The 15,399-nt window shown below is 37.4% G+C and overlaps 1 long non-coding RNA gene across 2 annotated transcripts in view; it reads left to right on the top strand.

Moving 5' to 3' along the window:
- LOC132219980 (uncharacterized) overlaps positions 1 to 15,399 on the top strand; it is a 295,739-nt gene that overhangs the window by 148,511 nt on the left and 131,829 nt on the right. The gene's annotated exons all lie outside the window — the stretch shown is intronic.

The raw sequence follows: 15,399 nt of genomic DNA, 5'->3' as shown, positions 1-15,399 counted from the left end.
AAAATGCACTCTGCATATTAGTGATCTAGAAATATGTTATAAAATATTGAAAATATAGTAGCTTAAATTTAATGTGAAAAAATGATTTTTGGTTACAGTGAGTTTCAAAACAACCTTGGTATTTTGACCTTTTCTGAAACAAATGAATCATGTGCAATCTGACCAGATGACTTTATTTCCAGAAATGGCTCAAACTCTAGCCATGTTTCCACCATTACCTTGTGGCAAGAAACAATATTGACAAGTAATAACAGTTACTTTAACCTCAGGTTTTTGCCACAAAATTCATCTTGCTGTACTGATTAGCATTTTATTTCCACTTGGGTATGAGTCCAACCAAATATGGCGAATTGGCTTTGGAGTCAGGAGATTGGATCAGCCTAGGTCTTCCCAGGTCCTTTCAACTAAGACTTGCATTTAAGGCACATTCATGCAGATGAGTTGTGACAAGCTACAATGATTCAAATTTTGACATTTTATTTTTATTTCTATCACCAGCTTTCAGTGGCACCACAAATTTTTTTTAATATATTTTATTGATTTTTCACAGAGAGAAAGGGAGAGGGATAGAGAGTCAGAAACATCGATGAGAAAGAAACATCGATCAGCTGCCTCCTGCACAGCCCCCACTGGGGATGTGCCTGCAACCAAGGTACATGCCCTTGACTGGAATCGAACCTGGGACCTTTCAGTCCGCAGGCTGATGCTCTATCCACTGAGCCAAACCGGTTAAGGCAACACCACAAATTTAACATAACCTTGAAAGAGATCACAGAAGATAGTATGTTCACCATGGCTATACCAGTAAATAGACTTTAGGTAGAAAGCCCATTTTCATGCTGCCTTTCTTCCGGAGAGGAATAGAACCCCCGAGTGTAGAGAGATATTCCTGTAAAATGTATAGACTAAAATTGCAAAATGTAGCAGTATTTATCTATGGGTGGAGAGATCATAAATAGTTTTTACTTAATTTTATGTTCCTCCCTATATATTACAAATTTTTGAAAACATGCACTTATTTTCACAATTAGAAAAATATGCTGTTTAAAAATAACTGGAATGGTCTGGGAGATCAAGAGAAAGGATCACATAGTCATTAAACTTTTAATACTGTGGATGGTTTAGTACTTAAACTCAGTTGTGTTCAATGTGGAAAGTCTTCGCCTGTAGTTTTTTGTTTGGGGAATTTTTTTTGATTGGCCAGAGGGCATATCCCTGGGCTAGAAATGACCAAGAATAATTTCAGTTGATGGGTGGGAAAAGGCAAATGGATGAAACCCCTAAAATGGTTTGAATGATCTCACCCATGCTGATTGGTTAGAGGAAGAGAGAGGGGAATGGAGTGGGAGGACACCGATCTGCCTAGGTCCAGTAACTACTCATTAACCCTTTGTAGACATAACCTTCCCAAATCTTCTAAGATATTCTTCCTCCATTCATTCCCACCTCAATATATACCATTCACTCAAGTTTCCCAGCTAGAAATCTAAAAGTAATTCTTGACACTTTCTTCTCCTCCATTTCTTACATCAAAGTCATCAAAAACCATCAATTAATAAGTAGATTTTTAAAAGTGATATATCTATACAATGGAATACTATTTAACCATACAAAGGAACAAAGTCCTGATAAATGCTACAGGAATGGACCTTGCAGACATTATGCTAAGAGAAAGAAACTGGATACAAAAGGCCTCATATTGTATGATTCCCTTTACAGGAAACAGCCAGCAGAGGCAAATCCACAGAGACAGGAAGCCAACAATGTGAACTGTTAGCAAGAAGGAGTGGGGATACACTAGTGTGCTAGGACTTCCATAGAAAGTACCACAGACAAGGCGGCTTAAACAAAAGAAAATTCTTTATTCACAGTTCTGGAGGCTAGAAGTCTGAGAGTAAGGTGTTGGTCGTGCTGATTTTCTTCCGAGTCCTGGCTCCTTGGCTTCTGGATGGATGTTTTCTCTTCTGTCTTTATCTGGTCTCTCCTCTGTGCTAATTGACTTTTTTTTTTTTTTAAGGACGCCAGTAACATTGGATTATTACCTACCAAGATGACCTCATTTTACCTTAGTTTCCTCATTTTAAAGGCCTTATCTTCAAATACAATCATATTCTAAGGTACTTATGGTTAGGACTTTAACATATGAAATTGGTGGGGGGACACAATTCAGCCCATAAAGAGAGTCACTGTTTAATGGGTAAGAATCTTGCCCTAGCTGTTTTGACTCAGTGGATAGAGCATCAGCCTGCAAACTATTTGATTCCAGTCAAGAGTACGTACCTGGGTTTTGGGCTTGATCCCCAATAGGGGGCGTGCAGGAGGCAGCCAATCAATGATCCTCTCTCATCATTGATGTTTCTATCTCTCTTTTCCTCTCCCTTCTTCTCTGAATTCAATAAAAAATATATATATATTTTTAAAAAGAGTCTTTCTTTTAGGGTGATGAAAATATTCTGGAACTAGATAGTGGTGAAGGTTGCAAACATTGTGAATGTACTAAATGCCACTGACTTGTACACTTAAAATGGTTAAGAAATGCTATATTTTATGTTGCATGTATCTTACCACGATAAAAAACATCATCACCTAGTCATATTGATTTTATCTTATGAAATTCCTCGAATATGTATACATTTGCCATCTCTACTACTGTAGCCCAAGCCATCACTATTTCTTTCATGATGTAAGTCCACAATGTCTAACTAATCTTCTTGTTTCCGCTGCTGCTCTGCTCCAGTTTGTTCTCTGCACTGAGGCCAGATGGGTCTTTTAGAAATATGGATTATATTGTATTATTTCTGAGATTAAAACCTTTCAGTGATTTCTCATTTTATTTAGGATGAAATCCAAAATTTCTGGTTGTAGCTACAGGCTCATCATGCTCAGATCTCAGTCTGTATCTCAGCTTTGTATCTCCCACTGCTTAATTTGATATAATCTTAACCTTTCATCCTTTAATGTTTGTGTAATCCAGGATCATTCTCACTTCCAGGCTTTTGCATATGCTATTCTCTTCAACTCCACCACCCTGCCTTCGTTCTTTGCCTAACTAACATCTACCGTCATCGTAACTTAAATATCACTTCCTTAGAAAGTGATTTTCTATGATTTCTTCATCTAAATTATTCTCTTTCATAGCATCTTTTTTTTCCTGCAGAGTACATGGAACAACTATAAATTACCTGTTTTGGTTGGTGTAATGTCTGTTTCGCCACCAGACTGTAGGCCTCATGAACATAGAAACCATGTTTATTTGGTTAACTGCTATATCCTCAGCACATAGCTCAGCATGCAGTACATTGTAGGCACTGAACATTATTTATTCAAATAATTATAATAAAAATTATAATAGAGTTAGACTAAAAGATTTCAAAAGCTCTATCCACCTAGAGATAATATAGCTTGTAATTAAATTTACCTGATTTTCCTAATTTCAATGCAAGGAAAATATAGTTAGATGTATGAAATGTTAAGAAATCTTAACAGAATACTATGCATAACTTTTTGCCCCCAAAATAATATAACAAATAAAAGAACAATTCTCTAAGAAAGTATAAATTTAAAAAGTGTAAATTACTTTAAACACTTGAGAAGAGGTAAAAATTGAATACATTAATAACCTTATTAAAAACCTATCCCTAGAAAAGACACTAGCTCAAAATAAATTATATGCCAATTCTTTTCACCATTTAAAGAAAAGATAACTACTTGGTTAAATACACTTTCCAAATCATTAAAAATGTTGAAAACTTCAAAACTCATTTAATTAAGCTGCATAACCCTGTTACAAAACCAGAAAACAAAACAAAACAAAAGTGAGGAAAACTATAGATTAATCTTATTTACAAGTATCTTAAGTTAAATATTCACAAATTAGAACTTTTTCATGCTTGCTTTGGCAGCACATATGCTAAAACTAGAAATTTGTTCAGAGAATAATATAAAAGGCCAAATAGAATTTATTCTAGAAGTGCAATAATGGTTTAACATTAGGAAATCTATTTATATAAATCCAACTAGATTAAAAGATTTAGAGAACACTATACAATATTACAAAAAGGCATTTCTCATGAATCAATATTATTAATTTTTCATTAATTCAATGAAAAAATCTGTCAAAAATGTAGCAAACATCATAATGGTGAAACATTAAAAGCATTCTCACTGAAGTCTTGACCAAAATAAGAATGCCTAATACTATCATGGCTACTAAGAACTGGGAGTTCTAATCAATACAGCAAGGCAAGGAAGGGAAATAACAGTATTGGAATAAACAGCTAAAATTTTATTATTTGCATATAATAGAATTGTGCAAGAAGAAATTAAACAATAAGTTTACTAAGACAAGTTGGTACAATGTCAGCATACAAAAATCAGTCACTTTTATATATACAAGTAAAAAGCTAATTAGATAGAAAATGAAAGAGGAAAAAAATCCAATTCAGTAGCAATGAAAATTATTAGAATACCCATGAGTGAACTTAGCAGAATGCACAAAAGTTTTTTAGGGAAAATTATATGATTTTATTAAAACATATAAAAAGCCAGAATAAACACACTTTAGGATAAGAAAAGCAATAGTGTAAAGATGTTAATTATATCTAAATAAATATGTAAATTAAATTCAATACAAATTAATACCACAAGGATTTTTAAATAAATGTTATGATTTTCTTTTAAATTAATCTGAGAGGGAAATATGGAAAGATATGCTAAAGTGAAAAAGTGAGAGAGATCAACACTGAGAGTGTAAATTGGGAGGTATGGTCATGCCTTTGTTTCCTGTTTTTCCTTAGAGAAGAGAGGTTTTGTTGGAGTACATACTCCAAGAAAACTGGACTTGGGCTGTTGTCATTCTCTTCCTTGAGCTGCTCAAGTAATTGCTTTTGCAGATCTCACCCGCCCCACAGTCAGATCCTAAGATCTAGAATCATAAGGAAGAAATACAAAGCTTCACTATGGCCCCAGGTCAAACTACATCCTCATACACAATATATTGGAAGTTCTATATTTTCGGGAGATTACTGGACACTACCCAGCCAGTGTAAACCTGATGCCACATATTTTCATTCTTATTGACTGTCTATTTGAGTAGTGAGCAACCCCAAATGTCCAATAAGGAAGTTGCCTTATGGAATCTCAAAATGAACCAAAAATCAAAATGACACCTGTTAATTTAACATATAATTAGGACTTCAAATAATGAGGAAAATGGTGTTGAGGTAATCAGCTATTCATTTGTTTTTAAATTATATCTGTACCTTAGAGCAAACAACTTTTGGATTATTAAATAATCAAATACAAAATCCTATAGACTTATTAAATGAAAGTATAGGTTGTTTTAACAATCATGGAGCTAAGGAAATCTATGAAAGACATTAAACCCCCAAACCATAAATAAATTAATGTATTTTCTAATAGAAATGAACAATTTCTGCACAATGAGAGAGCCAACTGCAAAACCGAGAGGCAGTTAACAGACTAGAAGAAAATATTTGCAACAGAGAAAGGAGAACCATCTAAGGGTCCCTATAATTCAAAAAGGCGAAGCAAAAAATCCTAAGAAGAAAAATAAATGATAATTATAAACTGTCAGTGCTTAGAAAAATACAGATGATCAGCATACATGTGAAAATATGCTCTAACACACCAGTATTCAGGGATATTCATATCAAAGTTGCAATTCTCCCCATCAGATTAGCAAAATCGAAAAGATCAGTAATGGCCAATGCTGACTAGTATGTAAACTTATACTGTCATGAACCGTTTGTTGATCATTATTTCACCTGGCTCAACCTTTCTGAGGTCAATTTGACAATATTTTTCAAAATTAAGATCTGCATACTCTGACCACAATTCTATCTTAAAAATCCTTGTTTGATATTCTTATCTTCTCCTGCAATGGTACTCTGGCTATATCCTTAGTGTGTGAGATCACAACTCACACATTCAGTCCCAACCAAGAAGGATCCCAAGGCTACAACCCAGTTTCTCCTGACATGTTCTCAGCCAGTGTCTCAACCATACCCCAAGTAGCTGGGTTAGCGGGGGGGGGGGGGGGGGGGGCGGGCTTCCAGTCCCAACCCCATTCTGTGACAGAATCTGCACCCTCTCCTATTTGGCAAAAGGTGAAGACCTCAACTGCCTTCTGGGTTCCAGAAAGTAAAAGAAATGAATGGAACAGGGCAAGTAGGCATATATACATGAGTGGTAGACTTTGGAAAGCAAACTGTAGCACATGTGCCCTGGCCAAAGTAATCCATACTTATCTGTGAAATATCGTGACTTTTAAATGGTTTACTAAGTTAATTGGTTCACTACTTTAAAACAAAGAAAATATAACTTTTGGAGGGCAAAGGAAAATTAGTTTGCCATTTGAGAACTATCTTGATAAACCTTTAATCTAGCCTTGGTCACCGGTCCAGTATTGCCTTCATCCATGGTTAGTTTCCCCTGCTGGCTCCTGGTGTCCTGCCCACGTAACAACCATCGGAGGTCCAAGAAGTGTTGATCCTCCAAAAGCAAAAGGTCTTGTTATGGTCATTTTTCCCAGAAGGCTCCTTGGCTCCTCTTCAGATGTGTACATCTCTTCCCCAGTGATAAGTTCTGCATACAAGGGGATGGTGTGGTGGTGAACAGCATGTGATTAAGCCACTAAAGCAGTGGTTCTCAACCTTCTGGCCCTTTAAATACAGTTCCTCATGTTGTGACCCAATCATAAAATTATTTTCGTTGCTACTTCATAACTGTAATGTTGCTACTGTTATGAATCGTCATTTAAATATCTGATATCTTAGGCGACCCCTGTGAAAGGGTCGTTTGACCGCCAAAGGGGTCACGACCCACAGGTTGAGAACCACTGCACTAAAGGTTCTGGTGCTCTCCTAGTACGCAAGAGTGCCTGCTTAACTCTTCATTATGAAGTCACTCAAGCAACTCTTCCCAGAGAAACAAATCTACAAGTACACACTCTCTCTTCTTCCAGAAAGAGATGCCTCTGGTAAGTCATACATTGACAAAATTAATGTTCGGTATACTAATGCCCAAACCGCATGATTACTAGTAGAAAAGCCATACATTTCAAGAAATGTGGACAAACAACACATGCAGGATGTGTTCTGCCTTTTTATAGAAAAAGAGTTAAGGGATAACAACCTCCAACTTAAAGACCAAAGTTGCTTTATCCTGTTTGGAGAGTAGGCACTGTTTTCATAGAATAATGAATCACATTATTTCTGCCCCACAGAATTCTAATGCTCTCAAGTATGGTAAGACAGATGATCCTATTTAAAATTATATTTTACAAAGCAAAACAGATATAACTCAGTAACTGCACATCTAATTGACTTAATTGTCCCATTTATCACATGACTTAAGTGAGCTGATGTTTTCTACTCTGCTTCACCCATGTAATTCTTGTAATATAAGAGCTGAGACATGGTGCCAGGCGTGAGCGAGAAATCCTCTCTCCTGAGAAAAGATATCATTGGAGTGATGTTGGCTTTGGGTTCCAGTTTATTGAAAAATCAATGTCCATTTGTGCAACCAACACATATGGCTTTCTTCCAGGCTGATGATGGCTTTGCGAGGCTGGCTATCACCTAATGAAGTCAGATCAGCTTACCCAGCACCCGAGCTACAGTTGGCAAAGTGACTTTGTCCTTAAAATGCAGTTTATCATTCCTGTTGGTGTTTTTCTTCCCATTTCACTCCCTCCTATCCATTTATCCTGAAGCCACAGTATTGTTTTTCTCTCTGCAGATAATAGACCAATGGCTCCAAATTTTAACATTTCAAAGGTACTCAGTATGATGTTTGGTGCTGGATGGATAAACAACTTTTTCATAAGTCTGTGTCTCTCATTAGAGGCAGGAAAATATGTATATACATATATCATTCTACTCAGTCTTGACTCAAAATAGACATTTCTACAAAGTCAGAGCCAAGTTTGTAACAGGCTCGATTGAAATTCGTCAGCTTACCCCTGTCTTGGGTAAATCAACAAGGCTAAGTTTGTCTAATGTGTTGATACATTCCAATAATCAGAGTCCAGTTGACATTGTATGTGAAGCTTTTAAAAAAATTAATTACCTGTAAAGCAATACTGTTTTCCCATTATTAAATAGAGTGGCAATCTAAATTGCAATGCTTGCTTTTTTTCCCCCCAAGATAAAAATGTTCTTTTTCCCTGGAGAATACACCCGGAGTGATAGTCACTGGCAACAGAAGCTCTGGCGAGGCAATGCCAAGAGTAACAAATAATTTGCCAGCTCAGCTACTAAGCATAGTTGCTAGGTTCTTACTTGGGTCCATCAGGGGAAGACCTCCCTCTCTATTAATAAGGAATGTTTTGGTTGCAGGTAACAAAAACTAACTGGCTAATGTTAAGGGGAAAAAGAAAAAGAAATATATATATATATTTATAAATTTTCAAGGATAACAGGAGGTCACAGAATCCATGCAAGGACAGAGAACCAGCCATAGAGACTGGGTATGAATCAAATCACTTCTATGCCAAGAGGGAGGAAACCAGGTCTTTTAGCAACAGGCTGGTCTAGTGCTGCTGCTGCTGCAGCTGCTAGTGCTGCTGCTATGAAAGAATCTACATGGCCCTCATGTCATTGTGTTTCTTGCTAAAGATTCACAGTCCCATGTTGGGACCTCTGGTTGATTGGGCCTGAGACATTTGCTCCTGCTCTGGCTACTGGTGCTCCAAAGAAAAGAGACATGGTAACTTTGGTTTCTCCCTACAAGGAAAGAGGAGTTGGTAGGCAAGTGCCCCATATGACACATGTCTGCTACACTCAGAGGAGGAGCATCTGAACTGAGAGGGCATGAAATGAAAACTGCCAAGAGGCTACAGTTTTTTAAGTGGTTGGCATGTGCCTGGAGCACTCAGAGGTTGTAGTCAAAACAAGATATTGGAAACAACAGAGTATCTAGTCATTTGTGCTCAGATTCCTAGAGCTGGAATCTAAAGTGAACATCTAAATTTGCAGTGACTACAGCAGGTCTGAACTGGTGTTATAAACTGGAAGTGATGATGGACATTTTGAAAGGTACAAGCTCACTGCAATCCTTTACCAGTGAAGAAATGCAGTCTGATGAGAGAGATTCAATAAAGAAACATGTAAAATGGTTCCTGTAGGAAGCATAATAAGTAAGGAACTATCTGAGTCCACTTATACCTGAACTTATTTCAATAAATATACAGTCAGACTTCTTTATTTTGGGGTTTTACATCCATAGGTTCAATCAACCACCAATTGAAAACAGTATTCCTGATCCACAGTTGGGAATCCACAGACATAGAGGTCCAACTGCAGGCATTGTTCTACATCGATTTATATTAGGGACTTGAGCATCCTCAGATTTTGGTATCCATGGGGTTCTTGGAACCAATCCCCTGTGGACTGAAGTTAAGTCTTTGGGGAGTCAAAATACATGTGGATTTTCAACTGTGCAGGGGGTTATATATAGAATTTATATGTTATATATAGTATATATACACACACATTTATAATTCCTATACAATGTCTATAGTTATGTGGAAATTACTGTGTTTATATAGTATTTTATCATACAATTAGCAGAACTTCCCATATAGTCCTTGCTTAGAGCCATATGTTTGATTCTGATCAACAGATTTATTTTAAAATCTCTCAAGTGGGAGAAGGGAAAGGAATCTGTATTTATAGAGTATTCATGGTGTTCTAAGTATTTTTCTACGACATATCATTCAATCCTCACAACATATCTTCAAGATAAGTTTAAGCTGCTCAAGTTACAGATTATAAAGATAAAGTTTAGAAAATGTATGAGGTTTGCCCAAGGTCACATGTAGCAAAAACCAGTCTTGTCTGTGTATGCAAGTCACCAGTACTCATAGTCCTTATGTTCTTGATCTCTTACTCCCCAGTCTAGATTCTGACCTCATCATTTCAGGAAAACAACAGTAACAAAGGTTATCAGCAACTTCCCCATGACCAAACTCAGTGGGTACCTTTCAGTCCCTGTCTTACTTCAGGCTCAGAAGCACCTGACACATCGCACAATTCTCTTCTACTTGAAACAGTCTTGTCTCAGGCCACTGGGCCTGCTCTGATGAAGGACCACAGACTGAGAAGCTGGAACAACAGAAATTTCTCTCAGCCCTGGAGGCTGGGAGTCTAAGATCACAATAGCAGCAGGTTCGGTTCCAGATGACAACTATCGGGTCGTGTGCCCACACAACCTCTTTATGTAACCGAGGAGAGAGAGAGAGAGAGAGAGAGAGAGAGAGAGAGAGAGAGAGAGAGAGAGAGAGAGAGAGAAGAGAGAAAGCTATAGTGCCTCTTCCTCTTGTTACAAGGCACTAATCCTACCATAGGAGCTTCCCCCTCATGACCCCATTTAAACCTAATTACTCCCAAAGGAGGTAATTACCTAATTATTTCCCCACCTCCAAATGCCATCACATTGGGGAGTGGGACTTCAGCACATGGAAGACACTAACATTCACCCCATAGCAACGTCCTTCTACAGGAGCCACACTTGCTTGTTACCTTCCTCCCGCACTGACCGCTCTGTTCTGGCCCCTTCCAGTGTTATCCATTCTGACTTTCATTCCTCTCTTCTTATTCTTCTTGATATTCCTGCATGATCTTATCCATGTCTACCTTTAATAACCACCGAGAAGCAGATGTCTCCTGAATTGATCTGTAGGCCACTTGATTCTTAAGTCCAATCAAATATACAAAATTGTCTATCTGATATCACTTCAAAATCAATATATTGAAACTGAACTTATAACTTGCTCCTCTCTCCCCCCAAAAAATTCTAAGCAAAATACTACATGCATACTTACATATGTGCATAGTTACTTACCTGATACTTTCCAGCATCCACTGTTACAAGGAATGGTGTCACCATGAAACACATGATTAGTGCTTATAGTTTCTTAGTCAGTCAACCAAGATATTAATGGTGCCTCTACTGTCTCCTCCAGCATTATTCCAAACTCTGGGGAAACAGCTCTGACCTTTACAGGCAGAGTCCCTATGTCAGTGATGGCGAAGCTTTTGAGCTCGGAGTGTCAGCATTTTGAAAACCCTAACTTAACTATGTGCCATGTCACATATAGAAATTTTTTGGTATTTGCAACCATAGTAAAACAAAGACTTATATTTTTGATATTTATTTTATATATTTAAATGCCATTTAACAAAGAAAAATCAACCCAAAAAATGAGTTCGCATGTCACCTCTGACACGCGTGTCATAGGTTCGCCATCACTGCCCTATGTTATGGATCAAATATGATCTAGGGAGGGGATACAGAAAATAAACAATAAACAGGGTAATGCTAAAGCTAGGGAAGCCCGTTGTGAAAAGGCACAGGATGATTTGAAACTCAGATGATGAAGAAAGGGCAGCCACATAACATTGTTGAAAAAGAATGAATATTTAAGCAGAAGGAGCGATAAGTGTAAAGGTCCTGAGATGGACCTGAGTTTTATCTGTCCCAGAAGCTAAAGGGAAGCCAGTGCGGCTGGAGTTTAGTGCAGGAGAAGGGCTGTGGAAGAAGATGGGGTCAGGAATTTCTACAAGGCAATGATGCTCAGATTAGATCTGTGGAGTCAAAAAGAAGTAAAACAACAAAAAAGAAAGCTAAATTAGCAGTTGGAGGAAAAGTTACACTTAAATGAAGAGTTCAGTAACTAATGGTTCTTCATTGTAACTACTAAAATACGAGGAAAAGAGAACTGGCCTGGCATATCCTCAATCTCGACATATATTCATATTGTCCACACATTAGGGGAAGTTTGGAGGCAGACGTGGTGGGCTTTTATCTGATGTCTCTAAAGTAAACCCATAATAAAAAGATAAAAATTACTCAGTTCAGAAAATTGTGAGAAGACTGGAAATTTTGGCTATATGTTCCTTGTATACAAAGGATAGAACATAGAAATTCTATTGATATCTAATTACTGGCATGTGCAGGCTCATAAGTGTTACCAAATGCCTTTCCAAATAAGTATGGGCCAGTGTGGAAAGAAATGTTTCCCTGTTGGCTAACAGGGGAAAGCAGTAACCTATTAAGAGAATTATTCTCAGAGGCTGACTGTTAATTGATTTTATGTGCATGTCGAGAAGCCAATCAATGGCAGGCTTGTAGAAAAATAGCAAAGAATAATATACGAAGCAGACTGTAGTCAAATGTAGAAAGCATCTGATCTTATCACTGAAAATATCTAGTTTAATGAGTACACTTTTTTTTTTTTACCAGTTTGGTACCCATAAACTCCAATGGAGTTTCTTCAGTTCCATTCTCAACAATTATAGGCAATGTTAATTTTTTTAACTAAAGAAAAGAACTTTATAAACTTTTAAAAAATTTACTGAAGTGAAATTCATATATTATAAAAATTATTTTAAATAATTGTCATTTAGTATGTTCACAATGTGCAGTCATCACTATCTAGTTGTAACTATGTAGTTTCAAAAAGTGAAAACAACTCAAATGTCCATCGACAGATGAATGAATAGCCCTAGCTGATTTGGCTTAGTGGATAGAGCGTCGACCTGTGGACTGAAGGGTCCCAGGTTGGATTCCGGTCAAGGGCACATGCCCAGGTTGTGGGCTTGATCCCCAGAAGGGAGTGTGCAGGAGGCAGCCAATCAATGATTCTCATCAATGATCTCTCTCTCTCTCTCTCTCTCTCTCTCTCTCTCTCTCTCTCTCCCTCCCTCCCTCCCTCCCTCCTTCCCTTCCTCTCTGAAATCAATAAAAAAATTTTTAAGAAACAACAGATGAATGAATAAACAAAATGTGATATATCAATACAATTTAAATATTATTTAGCATAGAAAAGAGTGAAGTACTGATATGTCCTACATCGTGGATAAACCTAGAAAACATGCAAAGTGGAAAAAAAGATACAATAGGTCACATATTATGATTCCATTTATATGAAGTGATTAGATTAGGTAAATCCATAGAAACTTATAATTTCTTTTATGATGAGTGATGGCTGACTTCTCTTTTAAGAACTGTAGAACTGTGATTTTTGTGAATGTAGGGACTATACCTTATTCATCTGTTTCTTCAGCCCAGAACATAGTTCCTGGCATATAGAGATCCCATTCTATCAGTTAAGGCTCTTATCAGAGTAGAACCACCAGAATGTATATATGGTTCTACTCTGATATATGAACTTATCACAAGGACTTGACCTCATACTATCATGGAAGTAGGAGAAACAGTTTTTGATGTTTCATTTCTGAGTCTAGAGCTGGAACCTGATGTGCACAGGTGGGTGGTTGGGAAGAGAAGGTGGTTGTGGAGCAGAGGAAAAGAAAACAAACCAGAATCCTGATGGGTTTCTTATCGCCTTTGATGATGGGTTTCCAACTTTGATGATGAGGGTTTTCTTTACAAGAAGCTGGTGCCCCTTTGTCATGGAGCTAAACACACACCTGGACCAGGAGTTGGAGAACCCAGAGCAGGAGATGCAGTAGGATCTGGGGGAGCTGAGGGTCTGGCTGTTGCTACCATCCAGCCAGGAAGCCAGAGGGTCAGTGCCAACAGGCAGGAGCTTCAGCGGTGCCTTTCCCAGAACCAACCTTCTCAGCAGCAGGAGCTGGGGCTTCACATCTGCCTCCCATGCCTGGGCTTGAACTGATCACATGAAGAAAAGGTGGATTCTGGGAAATGTAGTTCCGGCTTAGCTAAATGGACTCTCCCACTATTACCAGGAATGTTTATGGAGGAAATGAGTAAGCAGATGCAAGAAACAATGCTTCTGCAAGCATTTTTATACTTTCCTCACCTGCAGAGTGTGAAAGAAGTATTTTCCAACTATGTTTTCTAAACCAGAAAATGGATGTTGTTTCATTATATCCCCACAGCAACCCTATGACATAATTACAATTTTTATTACCATTACAGAGATGAAGCAAGAGAGGCACAAATTGTTAAGTAGTGTACTTAGCCTAGGTGGCAAACAACTGAGCTAGAAAACAAAATTTAGATCCATCCTCTTATAAAAGCTCATGTTCTGTCCACTATACCACACTGCCCCTGACAGCCCTACCTTGATCTGCTCTATTCTGTGTATAGTGAAATATATATACATACATATATTGCTTTTTTCTCTTATTTCCATCTTCTTTCTTAAAAAAAAAAGTAGAGGGTAGAGGGGTATCCTTATTTTCCCATGTAACTGAATGACCTGGCTCTGAAATGTGTACCTTTTCAACGGTGCCCGTCAGAAATGGTCTGAGGCTCAGCATCAGAAAATTTCTTTTTTTTTTTTCTTAGGAGTGAATTCTTCTCATCCTCCAAGTCTCTATACTCTGCCCTCTGCTGTTGAATCCACTTCCTCTCCAGCTACCCATAATCTACCATGAAGCCATGAACAAGTCAAATTCTGAAATACTTTTATTCGTTTGTTTGTTGACAAGTCTTACAAGTTTCCACCAAAAAAATGTGTCACTTTCCAGTGACAAAATGCTTGATACTACCAAAAAAGTCTTAATATATGACTTGTATGGCCAAAGAGGCAGATTAAAGAATTGTGTACTTTATTTGCCTAAGATGAGGCATAACGTGCCAGTAATTAACATTTTTTAGCACTAACTCTGAGCATGGTTCTGGCCCAAAAGTTTTATATGGATTATCTCATTAATCTAAATGACCACCCAATGGAAGAGGTAAATATACGTATATTAACATTTTAAAAATGAAAAATATGAGGCTTAGGGGGGTTTAAAAACTTGCTCAAAGACACAGATAGTGAATTAGTCAGGTCTGTTTGGTTGGTCTTAAACCCTTGGTCGTAATTATGAAATGTCATTTTAAACATCTTAGAAAATTCTTCCAATTATTTATCAAGTACTCATTGAATGTCTTTGGGTATTAAAGTCATAATAGCAGATTAAAACACCATGGCCCAGTATAGAATGAGGAATACAGTCAGTCATGTTTTTGTTTTCTGTTTTTGTTTTTTTCACTCTAATAGCAGTCTTCAATGCCAATTTCTGAAAGATATAGTAACATTTGAGGAATAAATTTTTGAAGGGTCTCTCCAAAATGGCTGGGAGTGCAGTAATTTTCCTTCCAAAAATATTATATGAATTTTAATTTTGTTTGAGTAGACTGCAATTAAGTAAATCTCACAACTACAAGTTTAATTGGTTGAATGTTTTAAATTTAACCTCTCGCCTGCACGCTTTATGTACACAAAGCAAACTAGCAAAGAATAGGTCTTATTTTCATGAATTATCCCTTTTCATACAGTGCACTGTGAAGACAGGGACCTACAGAATGGGAGAATCCTACTGACTGATGGTAGCAAAATGCTCATGGAGATTTCTGCTCATATTACAGCAGGTCCCCCTCAGGCTATTTACATTGTGC

Source organism: Myotis daubentonii, chromosome 17 (assembly GCF_963259705.1).
Source record: "Myotis daubentonii chromosome 17, mMyoDau2.1, whole genome shotgun sequence".
NCBI lineage: Eukaryota > Metazoa > Chordata > Mammalia > Chiroptera > Vespertilionidae > Myotis > Myotis daubentonii.
This window is presented reverse-complemented; position numbering and strand designations above follow the sequence as displayed.